This window comes from Schistocerca serialis, chromosome 3 (assembly GCF_023864345.2).
Source record: "Schistocerca serialis cubense isolate TAMUIC-IGC-003099 chromosome 3, iqSchSeri2.2, whole genome shotgun sequence".
Classification (NCBI taxonomy): Eukaryota; Metazoa; Arthropoda; class Insecta; order Orthoptera; family Acrididae; genus Schistocerca; species Schistocerca serialis.
Genome location: NC_064640.1, coordinates 132,368,547 through 132,396,100, shown reverse-complemented (window position 1 = coordinate 132,396,100; position 27,554 = coordinate 132,368,547).

Sequence of the window (27,554 nt, the reverse complement as noted above, 5' to 3'; positions counted from 1 at the left end):
ATCCATTTAACTGAAAAGACCACCATCAGTAGCTATGTAGAGTATTTTTCGACAGTGACACTATATTCTGTTTACAGTTTTTTTTTAAAAGAATATACAGGTCTAGAATAGTGACAGGACCAGTTTTCCATAATATTCCAAGTAATTTTTCCTCTTTAGAGTGGCCTCAAAATAAACTGAAAATGAAATGAGGTGACTTTAACCTTTGGAGATGACTAGTGACCTTGATATCAAAATAAATTGTGCAATTCACAGTGTTGGAAACATTTTAATTTTACTATATTTGAACAGATGACAAGTTTTGGAATTCCAGCAACTTGCACATCCTTGATGTCCTCACCTTATAAGATATGCTTCTAAAATATGATCAGTTCTATAATTTATAAAGTGAAAATGTGACATGCTTCATTTTGTTGTGGCAGTATCATACAGGACTTCACCTCTGGCCATAATTTCCTGTGGCCAGTTTTGGTGTTGTTAAGTGTACATGGTCACTCAACCACAGATAGTCCATCTATAAAGGTTATGTTGGATTATGATTTTATTGCCATCTTTTAGTTGTTGTTGTTGTTGTTGTTGTTGTTGTTGTTGTTGTCTTCAGTCTGAATACTGGTTTGTTGCATCTCTCCATGCTACCCTATACTGTCCGAGGTTCTTCATCCCCAATAACTACTGCAACATACATCCTTCTTAAACTGCTTACTGGGTCTCCCTCTACGATTTTTACTCCCCAAACTTTTGTCCAATTCTAAACTGGTGATCCCTTGATGTCACAGAATGTGTCCTATCAACCAATCCCATCCTTTGGTCAAGTTGTGCTACAAATTTCTTTTCTCATCAACTCCATTCAGTACCTCCTTAGTTACATGATTGACCCATCTAATCTTCAACATTCTTCTGCAGCACCACATTTCAAAAGCTTCTATCTCTTTTTGTCTAAAGTGTTTATCGAACATGTTTCATTTCCATACATGGATGCACTCCAGACAAATACCTTTGGAAAAGTCTTTCTAACACTTAAATCTATATTCAATGTTAACACATTTCTCTTCTTCAGGAATGCTTTTCTCACCACTGCCAGTCTATCTTTTATATCCTCTCTACTTCTGACATCATCAGTTACTTTGCTGCACAGGTAGCAAAACTCATCTATTACTTTAAGCGTCCCATTTCCTAATCTAATGCTATTAGCATCATCTGATTTAATTCAACTACTCTCCTTTATCCATTTCGCTTTTGTTGATGTTTACCGTATTTACTCGAATCAAAGCCACACTCGAATCTAAGACGCACCTGAAAAATGAGACTCGAAATCAAGGGAAAAATAATTTCCAGAAACTAAGCTGCACCTGAAATTTGAGACTCGAAATTCAAGGGGAGAGAAATGTTTTAGACCGCACCTCCAAATTGAAACAAATTTGGTCCATTGTAACATGATACACAACTGAAGTCGGAGGGATGAAGATACAGCTACAGTAGTTTGGCTCGAGTCATAAGTTTAACAGTTAAGCTTTACCAAGCAGCCATTGCTATGTGTCAGGTGCTCCATCCGTATTTATACGGGTACCCTTCCTTTTTGACGTGCTTCGTCTGATTAGAATTGGTTGCTTATTTTGATCTGGTAAGTGCCGTTTTCTTTGTTATAGGTTTTTACATCACTCTAAGCGGAAAATGCATTATTGTACTGTGTCATGCATTGTTTGTTTACGACCTGTCGCTGCTCGCGGCATGGCTTGCTTTTGTGCGCGCTACTGCGGCTTACAATTAAAAAAAAAAAGAGAGAGAGGACTTGTCTAATAAGCGAAACAATGTCAAGAGACTGCTATTTGTCGATACCAACACTGTTGCTTTCTTTGATAATGAGCAACAAGCACCGAATAATAGACTGCGTATTATAGATGATGTTCTGAACGAGAGTTTAGAGAAAATTTTTCTCCATTTGAAAATCTTTGGAGAAGCCTCTTTAGTACATTACATTCTGCACAGAAATCAGATTCATCTTAGATTTAAAAATCTAGTCAATTGCCATGCTTCATTTCTGACTGTATCACTATTCAGCATAAGAATAATATAAATATAAACATGATTTGATATGTATATTCTTCTGCTTTTGCTGTTGTCTCGCTCTAGTTTCGTAGTTCATTAGGCAGGCAGGATTTAAATGAGATAGCAGCAAACACAAAAGAATACATGGCATAATGTTTACATTCTTCTACCCTTTCTTTTAATTTATTTACTGACACAGAGGTTTGGTGTGTCAGTACTTATCTTTGTGCCTGGAAAGCATGCCTGTATAGTGCTACATATATTCGATGGCAGAAGTTAGTTGTAGTGGCACCTACCAACATTTTTCAGAAATGGTTCAAATGGCTCTGAGCACTATGGGACTCAACTGCTGAGGTCATTAGTCCCCTAGAACTTAGTACTAGTTAAACCTAACTAACCTAAGGACATCACAAACATCCATGCCCGAGGCAGGATTCGAACCTGCGACCGTAGCGGTCTTGCGGTTCCAGACTGCAGCGCCTTTAACCGCACGGCCACTTCGGCCGGCATTTTTCAGAACTTCCGCTTACTTTGCACTCGATTCTAAGCCACAGGCGGTTTTCTGCATTACAAAAACCAGAAAAAAAGTGCGGCTTAGATTCGAGTAAATACGTATTACATCCTCCTTTCACGGCACTATACTTTCCATTTAACTGCTTTCCCAAGTCCTTTGCTCTCCCTGAGAGAATTATAAAGTCAGCAGGAAACCTCAAAGTTTTTATTTCTTCTCCCTAAAATTTAATTGCTACTCCACATTTTTCTTTGGTTTCTTTTACTGTTTGTTCAATGTACAGATTGAAAACACTGAGGATAGGCTAAAACCCTTGTAGCGGTTCCACCTGCTTTTTTTTCTTTGTTTGTTGATTGTCCTTGGTGTTGACGTACTGTGTTGTTACACTGGCTGAAAAATGGGATCTGCAATTTGGATGCTGACTACGGTAAATAATGTAGCTGACAGATGCACAGTTCCTTTTCACTGACTTTTACTTTCACTTTGCACTATCCCCCAGTAACACACAGTTATATATGTATAGCCAGTGCACTACTGTTTAAACTTTCCATAAACCTCATTAATAGTTTGCAGGCGAACCTCCACATACTGCTACAATAGTTTACTGTTGAACATCTACGAGCAGTAAAAACATAACCACATAATTCACACAGTTCTTGAAGAAGAAATAGGTTCATATGGAAAGCAGACACTGTCATTGTTTTTACACACAGTCTAATTGTTTAACACTTATTCTACAGTTAACTTGAAGCATTGTTGTAATTCTAACCAACACAGGTTTCTCATCTGAAACTCAGCTGTGGACTGTCTCATGACCAAAAATGAGGCCCTTATATATCATCACAATAATAGGCACTGAAACTACACATTGTTTAAAGTTAAATTTACAGAAATTGCAATTAAAACTTAACTCATTAAATTAACTGAATACATCAAAAGATTCATTTCTTTTAACAGTTTCTCCTACTACAGGGGTTAAGCTGAACTGTTTAAATCATGAAGACAACAAATATAGTTACACAAACAATACTTTTGATAAAACTGTTAATTACTTTGGAATTAATTCAGGGCTGGATTTGCTAATATGTTTTTGAAGAGAGCCAAATAGATACTTTAAGATTACTCGCATTTGTCTTCCAAATGTTACATAACATAATTGATATTTGTTTATACGTCAACAATAGAATTTAAGTCACAAAACAATTACTGATTTTTCCCTATAATGAAAGATACTAACTAGGAATAGTCAAAATTAGATCTGGTGTTATATTCTTTAAGACTAAGGGCCAACATTTCTCTTTTATGAAAATGCAATTTTATTCGCTTATGTTAATGGTAACTAGTTAAAAGTGGAAAAATGAATTTAAGTAGGCAGATGGCAAAAAAAGAGGGCAATTAAAATTATCCCAGCTTGCTTTGTCACAACCTGTTTCATTGTCTTCTCAACTACTGCTTCCCTTTCATGCCCCTTGACTATTATAACTGCAGCCTGGTTTCTGGACAAGCTGTAAACAGCCTTTTGCTCCCTGTATTTTATTCGTGTTAACTTCAGAATTTCAAAGAGAGTATTCCAGTCCAATTTTAGTATAAAAGGAAAAACTTGAACACTTACATGAACAATTACCAATAAAAGCATTAATGAAACAAATATACTGTGGTAATAAGAGAAATAATCCAGTGCTTGAATCTCGAAAACAGCAAAATGTGTGTCTCTACCTCTTTAAAAAAGAAGTAGCTTGATGTCAGTGATTCATGTTTTATGCTCGTTAACAAAAGAAAGCAAAATGAAATCTAGCTTAGCATTTGCCTAGGCAAGTTGGAAAAATCTCAAAATGATTAACGTCAAATTTACATGTGTTCAACTAGATGTGCGTACCAGTTTGACAATGAAACCATGTAACACCTTCGCAACGTCAAGAAAAGTTGATATATACGAACAAACTGAAAAATGGATGGAGACACAACAGTCTATGACAAGTCACTCACATAACAGCCACAGTGAATAATCCACGTGCTCCAGAGGATAATAAGAAAGATGATAAAAAAAAGAAAGAAATGCAACAACCTCGAGACTTTGACTAAGTGAAACCCCTATTTTACACAATTCCAGGAACTTGCAAAAAAATTGTGTGAATTGTGGGAAAATGTAAAAGACGGAAATAATATTTTAAGTGGTAAAAGTCACATATAGGACCTCCCCCCCCCCCCCCCCCCCCAACCGCAGTACATTTCCATAGTTTATGTATATTATATGTACATAATATGCATGAAAATATTCATTGCAGATTTGTTTAATATCTAATAAATGTATTCTGAATTTGGTACTATGTTCAGCTGCTGATGTGACATTTCCCACCACTTCAACACAACAAGCTGTACTAAGAGTGAGTCATTTTGGTGAGAAGCAGATGGCAGTAAACCATGAAACCACCATATTTAAGTGTTTGCAAAGATAAAGCACTGTATTTGGCAATTTTCGTATTTATATTATCATACTACAAAAATATGCACTGCAAGTGTTACATTGGATTAAAGATCTCTCTAAAATGCATCCATTTGTCCTGCTACAATGTTGAGGAAAGTGACACCACTGGCTGTTTTAAATTTTATAATGGAAAGTGTGAAATATTTCAAAGAGCATTAAATATGGTGTGCAAACATAGAGATTAGACTGCACTACTGATCAGTCTGTCACCACAGCCTTTAATTCATATTCACATTCATTGGCTTCACAAATTCACAACCAAATTGTCACGTTCAAAACTAAGATACACCTTGGGCTACATTACAGATCAGTCTGCCACCACTACCAAGATTCTGGGGGCTGTGGGTGGGTGGGTTACCAAATCTCTCTTTACCCTCATACGTTGATGCTTTATAAAAGATAAATAAGCCATTTTGTTTATCACACTGACTTTTAATTTGAATGGTCTTACATAAATGTGGCATAATGAAAAAACAGGTTCAGCAGTCCCTACTTTTTAAGGAAAAAAATCTGAAATTGTAGATTGCTTTAATTTTTTGGTGAATTGTTACAATTTTCAGTTCATAAACACAATGAACAGCTCTGACATCTACATCTGCAGCAAAAATCAATTTTTTATTGTCCTCGCTGCCGCATTTAGGAGGGGTACAGTCGGTGAGAGGCGAGGGGAAGGTAGCGTCAGCTGCTTCCTGCAGTGCTCACATCATTACCAGCGACTATTTGTGGAGTTATACTTCGCGTCTACGGGTAAGCTGCCGTTGGCAGCGCTTGCAGACAAATGAATATTAAAATACAAACGAAGAGGCTGGCTGTGTGAGCACGCACAGCCAACATGAAAATAAAATGCTTACCTTGTGAGTCTGGAACTGAAGCATGCGTGGAATCCACGCTTGAAAGATAATCGTTCATGTAGGAATGTTTATCTCGTACACATTATTGAAAAAATTACACTAAATGTCAATTTGAGGATTAAATAAAATGCTTACCTTGTGAGTCTGGAACTGAAGCATGCGTGGAATCCACGCTTGAAAGATAATCGTTCATGTAGGAATGTTTATCTCGTACACATTATTGAAAAAATTACACTAAATATCAATTTGAGGATTGTCTTAAATAAATTTTTTTAAAAATACACATATATATTTATGAATAAACATCAACGGATTTGGTGAATCTTCAGAGATTTCCGTTTAAAAACATAATTTGTTCCACTTTTTTCCCTGTCAGGCGATTTCTTCTGTCAGTTATAAGGTGTCCTGCCTTCGAGAACACTCTTTCACACAGCGTGGAGGTTGCGACAATACACAGTCGTATTTTTGCAAGTTCAAAGAGCGAGGGGTATACTGACAGTCGTTCAGACCACCACTGAAGTGGATTGCCTTGTCTCTGTAGCAGGGGCTCTTGTAAATATTTGTCCACTTCCACTATTGCAGCAGCTCTCGGGTGTGGATTACTCTGCAGCCTGGAAAACACTTCATTAAATTCGTGCCAGAGACTGGAAGTTGATTCAGTGGTTGCAACTGAGATTGTTGCAGTAGCAGTGGATGTGTTCGTCACAAATTTCTCACAGTGGCTGATCAGGTTTAATTTCACCTTCTCAGCAGAATTTTTATCAGAAAAACCATGTAATTTGAACCGGGAATCCAATGCAGTTGCTTCCGCGAAAATGGAATTTTCCTCTATATTTCTAAATCGTCGTTTTAGATCTTCAGCTAACTTTTCGGCCATCTGTTGCACGTCTACATGAATTTCAGTGTTATTAACAAACCTGCAACACCATTTTTTCAACGAGCGACTAAGTAGCATAACTTTAGAAGCAGTGACAACATTTTCACTTGACATTTCCTCAGTGCAGTCTTTGAAAACTTTCAACAGGTCACAGGCTTGTGTTACACTTGCAATGTCCTCTGCAGTCAGATTTGGAAGATCTGGATAATTCAGAGTGATAACTGTCATTAGGGAATTCTTAACCTCGATTATTCTTCGCAGGATATCATAGGTTGAATTCCATCTTGTAACAGTGTCCTGTTTTAGTGTCAGAACTGGCTCTTTTAACTGTTCCTGCATCTTTTTCAGTTTCGTGCAGGCATGCGAACTTCTTTTAAAAAATTCAACATTTTTTTCTACTTTATTCAGAATGGGTTGAATGTGCGGAAGCCCATTCTGAACAATTACATTGAGTGTGTGCGCAAAGCAGGGGATGTGTTTCCAGGCTGTGAGTCTTATAGCTGCCACAATGTTAGCAGCATTGTTGCTGACAACACAGACGACTTTTTCTTGAATGCCCCATTCCCTTGTGACACGTAGCAGTTCTTCCGAGAGTTTTTCTGACGTGTGCCTTTCGTCGTATTTAAAGCACTCTAGGAGGGAAGACGCCAGCTCCAGGTCTTTAACGTAGTGTGCTGTCACCGACAAATAACTCTCATTTGTAGTTGAGGTCCACCCATCCATTGTCAGCACAACCGCTTCCGCAGAATTAATTTTGGCTCTCACAATTTCTTTCATCATGGCGTACTGTTGCTGTAGCAGCGTATTGGAAATGGTCTTCCGAGATGGCATTCTGTAAGCACCATTCAGTTTGCCTAAAAAACTTTGGAAATGTTTACTTTCCACTATGTTGAAGGGCAAATAACCCTTTACAACAGTCTGCAGAAGTGCGAAATCCATCTCCTGATTTCTTTTGTTAGAAAGAGGTTTCGGAAAATACATGGGTAATGTTCCGTGATTTGGAGGTCTGCTTTCTGATACTGAAGTGGTACTGTTATTTTCTGGCACCAACTGCTGTTCGCTTCTGGCATTTGCTGATGTTAGTTCCGGATTGTGCGGGTTTTTTATCCAAGAAATATCGGAAGATGCAGGAGCAGGGGGCGCTAAGTGTCTGACTGACAATGGCACTGTTGGATGCAGCACTCGAACATGACGCGCTAGACTAAATGTATTTCCTCCTTTATATGAAATACACTTAGAACAATAATTGCACTTTGCTTTCCCATCACCTAAATCGGCGAAGAAACCCCAAATTTCACTACTTTTACGCGATTGCGAGTTGCTAGCCATTGTATAAGAGTGAACAGACACAAAAACTGCTTTCCAAAGAAAATAAAGAGGGATTTTACCTGAAATCGTACCAATGACTACAGGTGACAGTTTACGTTTTGAATTTGGAGGGTTATTATTCTCAACAAAAATAAAATCTACGGGAAAACTTCTGAATAATTACTTAACGTAGGTATGTAGACTTTGTAACAGTGGTAAACATACTCATTCTATTTTGGTTTAAATTTTAAAAGGAACAAAATTGGACTGCATTTCGTTGGTAGCCCTAGTTTTCAGTCCATGAATACAACAAATAAGGTTTCACTTGGCGGATAAAGACTTTTTTGGGCGCTTCATGAGAAAATGTCGAGCAAGATTAAATGTAATCCCTTCTTTATATGTGACAGATTTCTCCGTTTATCTCTCCTTTGTCCCCTTCGACCATGCTCTATTTAACTCTCAGACACTTAAGAGCGTAAAGACGACAATTCACTAACGTTTAAATTCGATGTATGAGAGGATCTTACATCCTCTCTCCAAAAATTGTATTCCAAATAGCTTTCCCAAACAAAACGTTCGGGTTTAGCTGAAAGCCACCAGCAGGGCCCCTCCAACCGCTGAGTCCTGACGAAAGTGGTACTTGATAGGCGTATTTGTACGTACCCATTGTGAGAACACTCATATTTTTGCCAATTTTGAGGAAAATCATCTACTTTTCCGTGTTACGGGTGTAACTTTAAGTAAATTTAATTTGTTTTTAACAGTATAACAATCCTTCGTTTCTGAAATTTATATCCAGAAGTCAAATAGCGCAGTTCAGGGTGACAGCTGTCGGCAGGTAAGTTAACCGCCAACCTACTCTACCACATGATCGGCAGACGTTTGAAGCTGACATCTGTCGGCAGCTAAGTGTACCGCCAACCTGTTTTACCGCATAATCAGCAGATGGCAGTGTGAACACTTGTTGCATGATGTCTGTTGCTTTAAACGTGTTCCATTGCGATCAGTGCCGGACAAAGTATCACACTCATACTTATTTTAATATGTACTCATCAAATTATTATAAACTGCATTACAGAGCAGGGGGAGAAGAGTGTGTCGGAGAAAAACCGTTGTGTGTTTTAATACTGATGCAACCCTCGAGTTCGCAAGTGCAATAAAATGTTGCTTCGGCATTGAAACTACAATACGTTTCTGTTACTTCGTTTTACTGATTCACAGTGTTCTACACCATCGACTAGTGATGGGGAGCTCGTGAACGAGTCGTTCAAATGAACGCTTCACTCCAGTGAAGTGTGCATTAACCACTCAATTTCAATGAACTGGTACTTCAAACTCTTCACAGATAGCACACTCCACACTTGCCGACGTTGTTCCTGCTTTGTTATTGTTACAAAGTAGCGTTTTAATTACAATTTTACCCGTCGATAGTACAAGGGAAGTAGAAGATTTAACAGTCGTCGCATGTGCAGCATTTATTTTACTACAAAAAGCTGGTCATCAGAAAAGAAGAAGAAATGACGCCGATGGACGACCTCTCTTTTAAAAAGTAGCGAGCAGTCTGGTGGGACAGAGTAATGTCTACCTTGAAGCTGATTTGGAATATGGACTACTTCATATATATATATATATATATATATTTTTTTTTCCAAATGAAGGCTATAGATTTCTAGTTGTTATTGAATTGTGTATGCCCTGAAATTCCCAGAGATAACGCTTCCTTTAGGGAAGCTCTACCTGCAGCAGAAAGATAATAGTCACTCCCAGTGTTGCTTATTTCCACAGTCTAACGTAACAGTCGCGATACTCATTGCTGTAAAAGTTGTAAAAGTTGTTACCGTTTGACAGATGAGGCGACACTAGCGCTCCAAGCGGCGAATAAGGTGAACGTCAGACGCGTCTTAAGAATAATGTTTGTTTTGCTTCCATTTCCTACGTAACTGACGAAATTAGTAGTATCAGAAGGCATATGTATTTCTAAAAATGATTTTCAAATAAGCGCAAGTATGGAGAAAAACCATGAATCGTGTGGCTAGCTACAACACATTCGTGAAGAAACACTTGTGATGTTGGATAGAATTGGAGCTTACCTCGTTGATATCAAAAGAATATAAACACACATATTCACACGTAAGAAGCACAGACATGTACCTCTACATGTAAAAGCGATTGACAACTCATTTATCGTTCGGTAGGCCTACTGTGTTTGTCATTGTCGCCTGTTACCACAAGTACGACCTTCATCTTGGGGACTAGCAACTACCAAATAGCGGATGAAATATGTTGAAAACATTATAATGAGGTGATTACATTACATTTCACGCAAAACCAAATATTTGAATAATTTTCAAACAATCTGTCAGTGAACAAGGTGCTAACAAAATAATGTCATCACACGAAGGAAGCAAAGAAAATTAAGTGACTAACAACAGAAGTGAATGAAATACATACCAAACATTACACTTTTGTAATACACGAATAACTGCACTTAATCTAACCACTTCATCGTCAAAGCAGGTCCGTGTTGACGATTCACACGAATCTAGCACTGATACACGGAGAGCTGAACTGGCTGCTTCTGTGTCAAAGGACTGTTTTACAGCTTTAGAGATGGATTGTCGACTCTTTGTGGCAGTTCCCTCTTCATCGTCAGCTGAGGCGGCTTATTGGGGATGTCAAACGGTGTGGGCACTGCATTCCACACGAGTTTATTATTGTCTGCGTTCATGAACTGGTTTTGTTCGAAATGTAACGAACAGAACCTAATATTATTATACAGGTAAACTGGGTCTTTTTTCATAAGGTCTTCTCGTCTGCTATTAACTATCCATTTTCTGCTCCTAAAACGAAACATTAATCATTAATACACATGTAGTTTGCAAGTGAATCCTGGCGATACAGTTTAGTAACATGATGGTATATACGAGGGCAGTTCAATAAGTAATGCAACACATTTATATTCTCAGCCAATTTTGGTTGAAAAACCGGAAATTTCTCGTGGAATATTTTCAAACATCCCCGCTTCGTCTCGTATAGTTTCATTGACTTCCGACAGGTGGCAGCGCTGTATGGAGCTGTTAAAATGGCGTCTGTAACGGATGTGCGTTGCAAACAACGGGCAGTGATCAAGTTTCTTTTGGCGGAAAACCAGGGCATCTCAGATATTCATAGGCGCTTGCAGAATGTCTACAGTGATCTGGCAGTGGACAAAAGCACGGTGAGTCGTTGGGCAAAGCGTGTGTCATCATCGCCGCAAGGTCAAGCAAGACTGTCTGATCTCCCGCGTGTGGGCCGGCCGTGCACAGCTGTGACTCCTGCAATGGCGGAGCGTGCGAACACACTCGTTCGAGATGATCGACGGATCACCATCAAACAACTCAGTGCTCAACTTGACATCTCCGTTGGTAGTGCTCTCACAATTGTTCACCAGTTGGGATATTCAAAGGTTTGTTCCCACTGGGTCCCTCGTTGTCTAACCGAACACCGTAAAGAGCAAAGGAGAACCATCTGTGCGGAACTGCTTGCTTGTCATGTGGCTGAGGGTGACAATTTCTTGTCAAAGATTGTTACAGGCGATGAAACATGGGTTCATCACTTCGAACCTGAAACAAAACGGCAATCAATGGAGTGGCGCCACACCCACTCCCCTACCAAGAAAAAGCTTAAAGCCATACCCTCAGCCGGTAAAGTCATGGTTACAGTCTTCTGGGACGCTGAAGGGGTTATTCTGTTCTATGTCCTTCCCCATGGTCAAACGATCAACTTTGAAGTGTTTTGTGCTACTCTTCAGAAATTGAAGAAACGACTTCAGCGTGTTCGTAGGCACAAAAATCTGAACGAACTTCTCCTTCTTCATGACAACGCAAGACCTCACACAAGTCTTCGCACCCGAGAGGAGCTCACAAAACTTCAGTGGATTGTTCTTCCTCATGCACCCTACAGCCCCGATCTCGCACCGTCAGATTTCCATATGTTTGGCCCAATGAAGGACGCAATCCGTGGGAGGCACTACGCGGATGATGAAGAAGTTATTGATGCAGTACGACGTTGGCTCCGACATCGACCAGTGGAATGGTACCGTGCAGGCACACAGGCCCTCATTTCAAAATGGCGTAAGGCCGTAGCATTGAATGGAGATTACGTTGAAAAATAGTGTTGTGTAGCTAAAAGATTGGGGAATAACCTGGTGTATTTCAATGCTGAATAAAACAACCCCTGTTTCAGAAAAAAAATGTGTTGCATTACTTATTGAACTGCCCTCGTACCTTTCAGGATCCTTAGGAAACGTAAAAAAAGACAGTTATGGTGTCTTCTTCCTGTTGTTGCTGCAATTTATTGTGCTACAAACTGTCCCGCTTGTAAAAACCATTGTAGAAAGCAAAATAAACAACCACTATTCGCTTTCACGAACGAACCGAACTCACAGTTTAATTTACTGGCCGTCTGGCGCGCTGCTGGCGTGGTAGGCAACAAAATCGAGGCGAAGTGTCGCGACTGTTATGTTAGACTGTGTTTATTTCTGCTTATCGTCAATAAAGACAGCTCTTTCTTTTTCACTTTCTAATAACTGTGTTATGTCCGTCCAAGCGTCTCGCCTTTTCAGTTTGTTCTTATAATCGCAGTTCGTAGGGGGCCATAAACATTCCCGTTCACGATAAAACTTTAGCTTTAATGCTCTCTACATATTCCACTCTATGCTCCAGTATATTCCTTTCAATCCTTGCCACCCTCTACAATGTCATCCTTGCCACTGGCTTCTATCCCGACCTGTGGAAAACCTCCCGTGTCCTGATGTTCTCCAAACCCAACAAGCCTCCATCTGATGCCTCTTCCTATCGTCCTATCTGTCTCACATCTGTGTTCAGCAAGCTCTTGGAATCCATCCTTTCCCGGCGCATCCATCACCACCTCCACCGCAACCACTTCCTCCCAAACACCCAATGAGGCTTTCGACCTTCCTTCTCTGCTGATGACCAACTCCTCCCCCTCACTCATCTCCTCTCCCTCCAGCTTAACTCCCGTCGCTCCGCCATTTTTGTCTCCCTTGACCTCGAAAAGGCCTACGACCGTGTCTGGCATCCCGGTCTCCCGTTTAAACTCCAAACCTACGCCCTTCCTATCAACTACATCCGTCTGGTGGCCTCCTTCCTCTCCCACTGCCCCTCCTTTGTTACCATCCATAATGCCAATTCCCACACCTTCTACCCCTCTGCCGGTGTGCCCCAGGGCTCTGTGCTCTCCCCTCTCCTCTACCTCCTGTACACGGCAGATATGCCCCAACCCCCGTCCTCCAGCACACCTCTTGCAATATGCTGATGACACCGCATTCCTCGCCCTCGCTCCTACCATCCACCGGTCCCAACGCCTTCTCCAGAATCACCTTGACCTTTTTGCTGCATGGTGTAACCAGTGGCTCCTGAAACTCAACCCTTCCAAGACCCAGGCCATCATCGTAGGTCGTACCACTCGCTCCTTCCGGCTCCTGGATTTCTCCCTTACTGTCTGCGCCCGTCCTGTCCACCTTACCCCCACCCTCACCTACCTTGGCCTCACCATTGACCGTCACCTCACCTGGATTCCTCATCTCCGCTCCATCCAATCCAAAGCCCACAACCGCCTCCGACTCCTCAAACTCGTCTCTGGCCGGACATGGGGGTTGCACCCCTCTACCATCCTCCACACCTACAAATCCTTAATCTGTCCCATCCTATGTTATGCCAGTCCTGCCTGGATATCTGCCCCCCTCCCCAAATTCTATAAGTCCCTCCAGATCCTTGAGCGTCATGGACTCCGCCTCGCCTTCCGTATATGCCTCCCGTCCACCACGCAGATCCTCTATGATCTCATTCTTTTCCCCCATCTGCTCCTATTCCTCAAACATATCAGCATCCTCTACACCTCCTGCCGACTTGAACCCCCTCACCCCCTGGTTGCTCCTCTCCTCTCCGATCCCCGCCCCCTGTCACGTCTTCACCGTTGTGTCCCCCCTACCCTCCATCTCTACACCCTACATCTCGTTTCCCAAAGTGGCTTCCATCAACTCCCCCTCCCGGATGATGCCCTCTCTCCCTCCATTTATCCGTCCTATCAACTCTGATCCTCACTCCCGCTCCTTTCCTCTGTCCTTTTCCCAGGCTCCCTCTACCCCCATTCCATCCTCTTTCTTCCCCCCCTCCCCTCTCTCTGCCCCCTTCTCAACCTCGAGTCCTTTTACATTTCCCTCCTCTGCCTCCTCTCATTCCCTCTCGCGTCTGCCCTTCTCCCCTATTATTAGTCCTCTCCCTCCATGGTTTCCCCCCCCCCCCTTTTCGTTTTTTCCTCTCCTCCCTCCTTGTTTTCCCCCTTCTCCGAGTCCCCTCCCCCCCCCATCTGCCTTTTGATTGGGAGTGCCATATTTGTGCAGTGTTTTACGGTGTGTTTTTCCAGTGAGTGTTCCGTGTTGTGTCTCTTGGGAAGTGTAGCGAACAGCCATCATACTGTCGCTGGGTGTGATTTTTTATCTCTTGTGAACAGAAACCAGACTGTCACCATGTTTTTTTTAATTGTGTGTCTACTATGTTACTTGTCTAATTCCTGTGTATTTTATCAACATTGCCTACCCCTTTTGTTTTCTGTTTTAATTTTCCGCATTTTTACGCCATTTTACACTTTAAATCACCATTTTATCGCCTGTTTTTCCTTGTTTATTTCTTCTTCCTTTTTTTAAACAAACGTCTGTAGGCTGTAGAGCAGCGTAGTAAGCTGCTGCCAGCCCGCCCCCTTTGGGGGGAATTGAAAATCAGTAAAGGAAAAAAAACTCCAATATACACAATACATGCACACCCTTAGCGAGAGCACGCATTGCCTGCAGGGGAGACAGCGACTGTTGAAATTCAGTTTTTCTGGATAGCCACAAGTCGCGCTCAGTATGTTTTATTGAATGGTTGCGCTCTTTGATTTAATTAGTGTAATTTAATCAGTAAATTCCAGAATTTCTGGTGATGCTCGTGTTAAATTAAAGAACGAAATCGGTCAATAAAACATACTAAGTGCGACTTGTGTGTGCCCTGAAAAATTTAAGTACACACCTGTTGCAAAAACACGACTAATCGCCTACGAACATTCGACCGGGCGTCCACACCAGGAAGGAGTCCCAACGGCAACCAACCGTCAACGCATTGATGTTACCGCCATTAGATCGAAACGCAAACAAGGCCAACAGCGGCTCCAATTTGCCGCCCGTACACACTAACTAGGGAAACTCTCCATCACACTTATCTCAGATTTAGTGGTAACATGACCCTGCGGATATCCCGTCAAAAACTAAACACAGATCAAGCACGAAAACAAGTAGAAGGCATACTGAACTGTGAAAAAAGAAGCAAAATCGAAACACTGAACGGCCCAAGCATTTTCCATAAAAATGTGTAGCATTGAACATATTATATTTTATAGCCATGGCATGTGGACACGGTGTTGGATTGCGAAGGTGGAGAGCCATGTTCCAATCTACCTCGTGCCCTTTTTTTCACAAAATTATGAAATGTGCGTCTGGCCACTGATGTGGCTGTTCTCTGTATCCAAATCTGTGTCGTGGTGTAACGTCCGTTTGCAACAGCGGGATGTAAGGAAGTTACCTCCAAATGTACGTACCTCCTATTTGTTCTACAGAAGTACCATGCATTATGACTCTTGCGTTCCGTTTTGGAAGTGTTTGCTACATAGTTCACACCCGTTTATTTGTTGTTTCCATTCCTGAGAGAGATCTATGCGGCGTATCGCCTGCTCTCATTATTCATCGCATTTACTTGCGATGGTAATGTATTCTTACTACATGACTTATATTCTACACTGAAGAGCCTAACTGGTACACCTGCCTAATATCGTGTAGGGCCCCCGCGAGCACGCAGAAGTGCCGCAACACGACGTGGCATAGAGTCCACTAACATCTGAAGAAGTGCTGGAGGGAACTGACACCATGAACCCTGCAGGACTGCCCATCAATCCGTAAGAGTACGAGGGGTGGAGATATCTTCTGAACAGCGCGTTGCAAGGCGACCCAGATATGGTCAACAATGTTCATGTCTGGGGAGTTTGGTGGCCAGCGGAAGAGTTTAAACTCAGAAGAGTGTTCCTGGAGACATGCTGTAGCAATTCTGGACGTGTGGGGTGTCGCATTGTCCTGCTGGAATTGTCCAAGTCCGTCGGAATGCACAATGGACATGAATGGAAGCGGGTGATCAGACAGGGTGCTTACGTACGTGTCGCCTGCCGGAGTCGTATCCAGACGTATCAGAGGTCCCATATCACTCCATCTGCACACGCCCCTCGCCATTACAGAGCCTCCACCAGCTTGAACAGTCCCCTGCTGACATGCAGAGTTCATGGATTCGTGAGGTTGTCTCCACACCCGTATACGTCCATTCGCTCGATACAATTTGAAACGAGACTAGTCCGACCAGGCAACATGATTCCAGTCATCAACAGTCCAACGTCGGAGATGATGGGCCCAGTCGAGACGTCAGGCTTTGTGTCATGCAGTCATCAAGAGTATGCAAGTGGGCATTCGGCTCCGAAAGCCCATATCGGCGATGTTTCGTAAATGGTTCGCACACTGACACTTGCTGATCGCTCAGCATTGAAATCTGCAGCAATTTGCGGAAGGGTTGCACTTCTGTCACATTGAACGATTCTCTTCAGTCGTCGTTGGTCCTGTTCTTGCAGAATCTTTATCCGGCTGCAGCAATGTCAGAGATTTGATATTTTACTGGGATTCCTGATATTCACGGTACGCATTTGAAAAGGTCGTACGGGAAAATCTCCACTTCATCGCTACCTCGGAGATGCTGTGTCTCATCGCTCGTGCTCCAACTATAGCACAACGTTGAAGCTCACTTAAATCTTGATAACCTGCCATTGTAGCAGCGGTAACCGATCTAACAATTGCGCCATACACTTGTCTTATATAGGCGTTGCCGACCGGAGCGCCGTATTCTGTCTGTTTACACATCTCTGTACTTGAATACGCATGGCTATACCAGTTTCTTTGGCCTTTCAGTGTATATTCTTACCACATGAATCATATTGTATAACCAATGTATAGTATGATAACTGACAAAACTACAGAAGGAGAACAGAGCCTGACTGGGAGGAAAGTTGATAATTTTGTGGAAAAAAATGGGACACAAGGGAGATTTGAGCACAGATCTCCAGTATCACAGTCCAACGGTGACCGACAACCACGACGCCATGATACTTGCTATTCGCTTGATGCTGCACATCTTGAGCTTGGATCGATCATTGTTTCGATTTTGCTTCTTTTTCACAGGTCGGTAGACCTTCTTCCTGTTTTCATGCTTGATGTTTGTTCAGCTTTTGACGTGCAATCCTCTGAGCCATTTGACCATTAAATCTGAGCGGGTACAATGGGCAGTTTTCCTTGTAAGCAAATCTCGCCCAAGGAAGCGGTTGGCAATCGTTGGCAGTGTTCCGAGCTTCGGCAGCCCTGGAGGAAAGTAGTGGAAAGAGGAGAAATCGAACCAGCCGGACGCCTTGGGAGGACGACGTGGATCAGTTGAGCGGAGCAGCGAACAGCCTCGGCGCTGCAGTTGCGCAGTATAGCGCCATACCTAGTGGCGTGCGAAGAGGGGCATAGGAAGCATAGATCCAGAAGGGCATAGCATGCCACAGATTATTTTTCCAGGTAGCTTAATATCTTCATCACATTTCACTCGAAAATAGAATTGTTCAATCCAGTATTTATCAGCATTTGGAAACTGCAATGAAAGTACTCCTGCAAATTTTTAAATGTGTCGAAAGTAAATGTCAACCGAGTAATGTTAACAAAACTTTGCGTTTTACTGATGTAAAGGACCATTTGCACAAATTGTCAGCTCGGTATAGTCACTTGAAACTGGCATTTGAGAAAAAAGCTGTTTGGTCGCGTATTTTTAGTAGAAATTCTGATCCTGGCACACAGAAAGGAAATCTCGAGACTGTTCAAATGGTTCAAATGGCTCTGAGCACTATGCGACTTAACTTCTGAGGTCATCAGTCGCCTAGAACTTAGAACTAATTAAACCTAACTAACCTAAGGACATCACACACATCCATGCCCGAGGCAGAATTCGAACCTGCGACCGTAGCGGTCACGCGGTTCCAGACTGCAGCGCCTAGAACCGCACGGCCACTCTGGCCGGCCTCGAAACTGTGTTTATAGGTCAGATTCAATAATCCTTACTAATAAACTAAAGGTATTGGGACAACTTCAGACACACTGATGCAGTTCTTCAATTATATTTGTGATTGGTTGAGAACATGGTGGATACTATGTATTCAATCATTAATTATAACAACTGAATTTCTGAAGGTAATTCCCTACTTACGTCGAGTTTAACGTGGACTCCGTACGACGTTGCTACTAGGCGTCAATTTTCGCATTTAAAAAGAAATATACTGTTGACAGTGCAGATTGTGAGCTCCTTTTTTCTAAAAGTTGGCAGGTTCGCATTTTCAAAGAAAATAAAGACATCAATAGCTTCCAAAATAGCAGTGAATATACCAATTGAGAATATAATGAGCTGTTCCTTTAATTCATCTGCAAAAACGACTACTGCAGTTTAGCGTTTCGAACGTTTACTAAAGTCGATTCGCCGCCAATGTCGTCTTCGATATAGGGTGTACACGTCATAACGACGTCACGCGTGACTTCGCGTGCAATAAGACTCATCAGTGCGAGAAGGTAAGTAAATTGCCAAATTGACAGTGCAGCAATGGTGGCGTGTTCCGTGTGTGTGGCTCCCATAGTAACTGGTAGTGTCTCCCTGCGCATAAAGTTTTCAGTGACAAGATGTGCTACTAAATGCACGAAATGGCTGGTGTTTCTTTCTTGAATATCCTTCCAGCAATACTGAATTTTTCAAATCCTTTCACGTTGTCAAATCTTGTCTTAAATGTTTGCTTAATATGCAACTATTACACTAAGTAAGGGTGCTTGGAAAGCACCAGACTAATGCCTTTGCACATAAACAGAAATACTTTACTGCTAGTGTGAACTGTTTCTGATGTTTGCTAATTTCATCAGTATCTGCTTTTGAATTTTTATATATGTGTTTTTAAAACAATATTCCAAGAGATTTGGAAATGGACTGAATCTAAATACGATTGTAAAATTTATGGTATTTCTTAAAGAGTTTATGTAGTTTATGTCATGTATAAACAAACAGTGTAAGAATTATCACTTGGTAGGGGTTGATGCGATGTGTGTGCTCTTGCAAGATATTGTCTGTAATTCAAACGACTGATATGAAAACGAGGTGGCCGTTGCAATCCATTACTATACTTCTACTTCTGGAATATTTTCATTACGTTGCCGGACAATTCTGTTGTTTTCTTTTTCCTTTCATTAAGGTGGAGGATTCTCCTTATATTTCCGAAAATCCTTAATTCTTGCAGATTTCGGAAACATGTAGTGAGAAGATGTAAGGGTGCAGATATCGATACTATCCTGAACTAATGGTATCTACCTTTATGCATCTTTGAGCCAGCGAGTTAGAGTCACTGTCAGGAAGCACCATCTTATTAGAAGAGTACAGCTTGGCGCCCACCGTCCGGTTTGGCGCTAAAGTAGTGAGGCAGTCAGTCGAGCCTGAGTAAGCCTGCAGGGTAGGTGGAAGGTGCTCACGTTACGCGCGTAAATGTGAATTAGCTTTGTGAACAGATTAATTGGTGACATGATATCGCTTCAGGGTTAAGTGAGTTATTTGGAGTCCCGCCTGAGCCTTCTTAAAGAGACAATCGCGAGACTTCGCCGATTTCAGTTTTAACCATCTCAAAACGTATGGAATATTAGTACAACAGAAACCAGCCAATGTTGCAAATGTTACTTTTTTATTTACTTGATGATGAGTTCCGGGGCGGGACCCATTTTCAAATCATCCAGGTAGTCAAACTTGATTTTCCAAAAATACAATGCATGCAGATAAGTTACCTGTATGCAGTGTGACTGTTCATATGCACTTCGTGGCAATAAGGAAGCGTCCGATTCCACGCATCTGCTTTGACCCATGACGTCACCAATATGGCGGAAACTACCATTCTCAACGTTTGCAAAATGGCGCCTATGACGTCATTACATAAACGACAACAAACACGAAAATGCATATAAAACCAAATATAAACACATACAGACACACCACGATCACAAACCACACAAAACGACGACATAAAAACACCACAACATTCCCAAGGTCTGCTACACTTACAATATCGACAGGAATCGGTCACTTCCCTTCATCTACATAGCTCAACCGCAATTGTCGATACCACAAAATAAAAACCAACACCTAAAGCAACCTATATAGGTCAACAGCAACTGACGATACCAAAACACGTCAACAGTAACTCACGATACCAAAACACACAAGGCTACGACCACACATTGGAATCGAACACTTTTCTTAATCTATATAGGTCAACAACAGCTCACAATACCAAAACACACATAGCTACGACAACAAATTGCAGTCGGTCACTTCCCATGACGTATGCAGCTCAAATCCAACTGACGATACCAAAAAAATTGGAATCCAGTACTTCCCTTTAAGATACATAAATCAAACACAAGTGCCGATACCAAAACATCAACCACTAACACATGCAGTAAATAACACCGACCCAACAACACATAAAAACCCCATCGAACATCATAGCACGCGAACAATAGACCCAAAAAACGACTACTTACCATAAAAAAGTTCCGGCGCCACACACTACCCCCAACTCGCATATTCTGCTTGCATACGCCGCATTTCACTATCTCCGTCACAAGCTCATAAAGTTACAGAAACTTAATGTCGGACAACATGTCGTGCCCCATTTCAGCCCGCAGACGCGCACTATTAAACTTAGAAGCCATATCCATATCTAACAAAAGAAGCCACAAATTGAATTAAACGACTTACCGCGTGACAAACAGCAAACCAGTAACATCAAACGACACTGCAATAACATAAACGCAACGGAAACTTAATTCTTAACTCACTGAAACTAATTTCCGTTCTTCTGTAACAATCACGACCGATAAATGTACACTGCAAGCTGCTACACCCAAATGAACAAAATACACCACCAGAGGACACCACCAACCGCAAGAAGACGACATCTACAAACATAGCACACTCATAAACTAAACTCCGCACCGTCATGACGTCACACAACACAACACCCTTAGGCTAGGCGCAAATTGAGAAGCGTATAGCACGTGTGACGTGACACTAGACTACAGCGCGACACGCACGTGCCGCACGGGTCGCGCGGGTCCACCGCATATTGCGACGCGTACACCATACTTCGCACGCGCCGACTGGCGACGCTCTGCGCTGACTGAACCGAAGCGCGCGCAACCTCTTATCTTTCTCAAACGACTTTACAGAAACTATTCTCTGAAAATATATGATTTTTTCCTTACTTGTAGCGTTTATATGTCAGCTTCGTGACGAAGTGCCCATCACCTCGCTACTGACCATTCTTATTGTGATGTACACATTTTAGTGAGACACTACGCAAAACTCAAAAAGTTTGCAACGAAAATTAGGGGTCGTTATGATTTTGCGTTTGGTGCGTGTTACACCATATGTTGCTGCGTATGAAATTCAGCTAACATGCTGAATTTTTGTTTAGACTTTGGAGGAGATCTCTATCTGCCTCAGGTCTCAAGAAAATGGATCCCATGTAGCGCGCTCACTTCCGATCTCACGCCCACGAGAATGAAATACCCGCAACATTTCTCATATCTCCTAAACCGCTCGAGACATCGAAACGAAAGTTTGGCGAATGATAGCACACAGGGAGGAGAGTATTTTGCGAATTATTAAACACACGAAACTTTCTTATCTGTGGCGATATATCACTACTTATACTTCTTTTTTTATTTATTTCACTCCAGTGACTGTAATTTTTTAAGAGTTATCGACAGCTAGCGAAACAAGAGCTTCCTAGTATGAAAATAAACATAAAATTTTTTCCTTTCTGTTACTGCAAACCGATACTACGAAGTTTTTCGTAAACTATTGAGCTCTGTGATTGCCAATTACTTGTTTAATGAGTCCCTCCGATTCGGAATTCTGTCTCAATAGCTGATGTGAGATGAGTTTGGCAAATTACATTGTGACAAAGGAAGTACAATTAAACCAGTCACCAAGAGAAATGTGGCCTTTACTCATAAATGATGATGCTTCTTCGATTGAGAAAAAGTTAACAACTCACACAAAAACAGATTGGCAATTCTGTTGGAATTTTGGTGGAATCCCCGTAACCCATCGTATTTTTAACACTGAGCGACTGGAATGGAAACTTACCAAAGGATTTTATTCCTTCTCTTGATCTGAGCAGTATTAAAATAGTGACGAGCGTTCCTTCAGGCGGAATGATAGGCACATGCCAGATACTGTTTACTCACCTAGGGCTTGCCAAACTGACAATGCGTGATCGCGAATAAAATAGTTGTTACTGAGAAAAGTAAATAATTGATCTGTCGCACAACACAATGGTGAGTGTATTGTCAGCAGCGAAGGACAATGCGCGTGACAGGAATGCACAAGCTAGCCATGTGTGCCTTGTGAGATGGAGTTCGAAAAACATTGTCATGAAAGTAGATCCGGCTTTGTCAGCAGCACATTTCAACAAATTAAATACATCTAATTATAACACTCTTTTAGGATATTCCTACTTTCGTAATAATACCAACCATTTTCTTCATTTGTGTAGACTGTTGTATAATTAGTTTATCAATGCTGATAATGTCCATGCAACAATTGAAATGCTTTTTCTCATCACGGCGAACCAATTAAAACATTGTTATTTGTGACTGCTTTTCGACTGTTTCTAGCTTGCAGTGGAAATATGTTGCTCACATGCATATAGTACAGTGTGCCGTATTACATTATTACATCCATATCAGAGTAATCACAGTGAAACTTCTATACTTCAGATTTTGGACGCTTTTTACCAGATGCACAAAGGGATCACACCTGTGGAGATTATCCCTTTCTAAATTTTTGTAACAGATCGTACAGATACGCTAGCTTACTAGGCAGCGAGAAGATAACCTTGCTTTACTTTCCTGCCTTGATTCTTAATCACATGATTTTATAATATTCCTTGCTTCCTTATTCACTACCTTCTGTCCCTTCTTGCGATCTGAAAACATCGCGGAGGCAATATGGTGCAATTCCAGTGGCCACTGGCTCATCAGTTACTGAAGTATACATTTTTTTTGACAGAAGAAAAACAAAACAAAACTATGCACATATAAGTAACAGAAAATTATAACGTGCTAACTAAGAAAGCTGGAGCGTTTAAATGGCGAAAAACGAAATACTACACAAAGGCAATAAAATTCAGTACACAGTAAGGCAAAATTTATCGTATGGGCAATATTACCGCTGCTCATATGCGCCGTTCCGATGTGAGCATATGGCCGTGCTACATTTCCGCTGCCCGCCTCAAATTTCCCACGGTGCTAGCGACGCAAGCGCGACCCGCGGCGCGAGAAACTGTGCCTCAACCACAACGCCGCGCGACCTGGCGCAGGCGCGTGTCGCGTCCCAGTCGCGTCGCGTCGCAATTTGCGCGTTCCCATTTGAACCTGCGATGTTACAAAAACACGGGCTGCGCTGCGTCGCGTCACACGCGCTATACGCGTCTCAATTTGCGCCTAGCCTACGTCACGGCCCAAAGCCGACGGGTAGTATCGGACGCCTCCGTTGACCCCACTTTGAAAATGGATCTCATCTCGAAACTAGTCATCAAGTAAATAAATAAAAAAAGTGAAATTTACGACTTTGGCTGGTTTCAGTTGTACTGATTAATGGAAGTTGCTGACCTGCAATTATTCCAGCATGCTGGAAGTTCGTAAATATGGAATATTGTACTATCGCTTTCACCGGCGGACCACAAGCCATCCACAAAATCCTTTACCGAGAGAATAACAAGAAAGGAATTGTTGTAATTTCTTCCTGAGAAGATTCAGGTAACAGTTATAAGGGCTTCTATCTGTTCCATTTATGTATGCAGCATGGAAGAATGACTGACTGAATGCGTCCATGCGTGACGCAATTAATCTAGTCTTTTCATCACGATCCCTATGGGAGCAATAGGTAGGGGCTTGTGATATATTCCCAGAGAAATATTTTATAGCCTGTTCTTGAAACTTTGTAAGTAGGCTTTCGCGGAATAGTTTGCATCTGTTTTCAAGTGTCTGCCAGGTCAGTTACTTCAGAGTTTCTGTGACACTCTCCCAAGAGTCAAATAAACCTGTGACCATTGATGCTGCCCTTTTCTGTATAAATTCAGTATCCACTGTTAGTCCCGTTTGTTACAGGTCCCATTCTTTTGAGCAATATTCTGGACTGGGTCGCATGAGTGATTTGTAAGGTATATCCTTTGTAGACTGATTGCATTTCCCTGGTATTCTACAATTAAAGCGAAGTCTGCCACTTGCTTTATCTGCGGGTGAGCTATATTTGATGATTTCGTTTTATATTGCTTAAAATTATTACGTCAAGGTATTTGTATGAGTTGACTGATCCAACCATAACTTGTTGATACCGCAGTCATAGAATACTATGTCTTTTCATTTTGTGAAGAGCACAATTTTACATTTTTGAATACTTAAAGCAAGTTGTTAGTATTTGCATCACTTTGGAATATCATTATAATCTGACTGACTATTTGTGCAGTTTTTTTTTTCAGACGGTACTTCATTATAGATAACTGCATCATCTGTGAAAAGAGTGAGGTTAGTAGTAATATTGTCTGCAAGATCGTTATTACACGACATGAATGGAAAGGGCCCCAATGCAATTTCCTGGACGACGCTCGAAGTTACTGCTACATCTGTTGTTGACTCTTCACCCAACATGACGCACTGTGCCCTCCCTACAAATAAATCATCAAGCCAGTCACAAATTTCGCTTGATACCCCTTACAATCTTACATTTGATAAATAAGCATGAATAGAAAAAATGAGAAGCATGGTACAATATGCTTTAAACAAGCACGTTCCAAGCACGGTCTTAAGGGATGGGAAAGACCTACCATATATTGTCTGTAAGATCGTTAATACACAACATGAAAAGCAATGGCCCCAATGCAATCCCCTGGGGCGCATTCGAAGTTATTGTTACATCCGTCGTTGACTCTCCATCCAACATAACATGCTCCCTACCAAGAAACCAATACACTAACAAGGGAACCTCCCCATCGCACCCCCCTCAGATTTAGTTATAACTTGGCACAGTGGATAGGCCTTGATAAACCGAACACAGATCAATTGAGAAAACAGGAAGAAGTTGTGTGAAACTGTGAAAAAATAATCAAAATATACAAACTGAGTAGTCCATGGGCTACATAGGCAGCATCAAGGAGCACGTGAGCTCAGGAACGCCGTGGTCTCGTGGTAGCTTGAGCAGCAGCAGAAGCAGAGATCCTTGGTTCAAGTCTTCGCACAAGCTAAAATTTTACTTTCAGTATTTTCGCATAGTTATATCTGTCCGTTCGTTCATTGACGTCTCTGTTCACTGTAATAAGTTTAGTATCTGTGTTTTGCGACCGCATCGCAAAACCGTGCGATTAGTAGACGAAAGGACGTGCTTCTCCAATCGGAACCGAAAACATTTGATCGAAAGGTCATAGGTCATCCGATTCCTCCACAGGAAAACACATCTGATATATTCTATAGGCCACTGGTGACGGCATGTGCGTCACATGACAGGAATATGTTGTCGACCCACCTAACTTGTACACTTGGCGAATGGGTAAAAAAGATTCTTCTACCTTGCCCGATTTAGGTTTTCTTGTGGATGTGATAAAATAGGCGCTCATCTGGAGATACACTCCTGGAAATGGAAAAAAGAACACATTGACACCGGTGTGTCAGACCCACCATACTTGCTCCGGACACTGCGAGAGGGCTGTACAAGCAATGATCACACGCACGGCACAGCGGACACACCAGGAACCGCGGTGTTGGCCGTCGAATGGCGCTAGCTGCGCAGCATTTGTGCACCGCCGCCGTCAGTGTCAGCCAGTTTGCCGTGGCATACGGAGCTCCATCGCAGTCTTTAACACTGGTAGCATGCCGCGACAGCGTGGACGTGAACCGTATGTGCAGTTGACGGACCTTGAGCGAGGGCGTATAGTGGGCATGCGGGAGGCCGGGTGGACGTACCGCCGAATTGCTCAACACGTGGGGCGTGAGGTCTCCACAGTACATCGATGTTGTCGCCAGTGGTCGGCGGAAGGTGCACGTGCCCGTCGACCTGGGACCGGACCGCAGCGACGCACGGCTGCACGCTAAGACCGTAGGATCCTACGCAGTGCCTTAGGGGACCGCACCGCCACTTCCCAGCAAATTAGGGACACTGTTGCTCCTGGGGTATCGGCGAGGACCATTCGCAACCGTCTCCATGAAGCTGGGCTACGGTCCCGCACACCGTTAGGCCGTTTTCCGCTCACGCCCCAACATCGTGCAGCCCGCCTCCAGTGGTGTCGCGACAGGCGTGAATGGAGGGACGAATGGAGACGTGTCGTCTTCAGCGATGAGAGTCGCTTTTGCCTTGGTGCCAATGATGGTAGTATGCGTGTTTGGCGCCGTGCAGGTGAGCGCCACAATCAGGACTGCATACGACCGAGGCACACAGGGCCAACACCCGGCATCATGGTGTGGGGAGCGAACTCCTACACTGGCCGTACACCACTGGTGATCGTCGAGGGGACACTGAATAGTGCACGGTACATCCAAACCGTCATCGAACCCATCGTTCTACCATTCCTAGACCGGCAAGGGAACTTGCTGTTCCAACAGGACAATGCACGTCCGCATGTATCCCGTGCCACCCAACGTGCTCTAGAAGGTGTAAGTCAACTACCCTGGCCAGCAAGATCTCCGGATCTGTCCCCCATTGAGCATGTTTGGGACTGTATGAAGCGTCGTCTCACGCGGTCTGCACGTCCAGCACGAACGCTGGTCCAACTGAGGCGCCAGGTGGAAATGGCATGGCAAGCCGTTCCACAGGACTACATCCAGCATCTCTACGATCGTCTCCATGGGAGAATAGCAGCCTGCATTGCTGCGAAACGTGGATATACACTGTACTAGTGCCGACATTGTGCATGCTCTGTTGCCTGTGTCTATGTGCCTGTGGTTCTGTCAGTGTGATCATGTGATGTATCTGACCCCAGGAATGTGTCAATAAAGTTTCCCCTTCCTGGGACAATGAATTCACGGTGTTCTTATTTCAATTTCCAGGAGTGTATATTGGTCGAAATCTGACGTATGGTAGTGGTTTGAAGGGCAGAGGAAAAAAAGTGCCAAGGCAAGGGCCAAGGGAAAAAAACCTCTGCGAAAGTTAGGTCGGGCGGCAAGAGCAGTAGCAGTTGTCTTGCTGCCTGCGATAGGTTGTGTAAGGATAGGCTTTGTTAGTAGTGGGTATCATG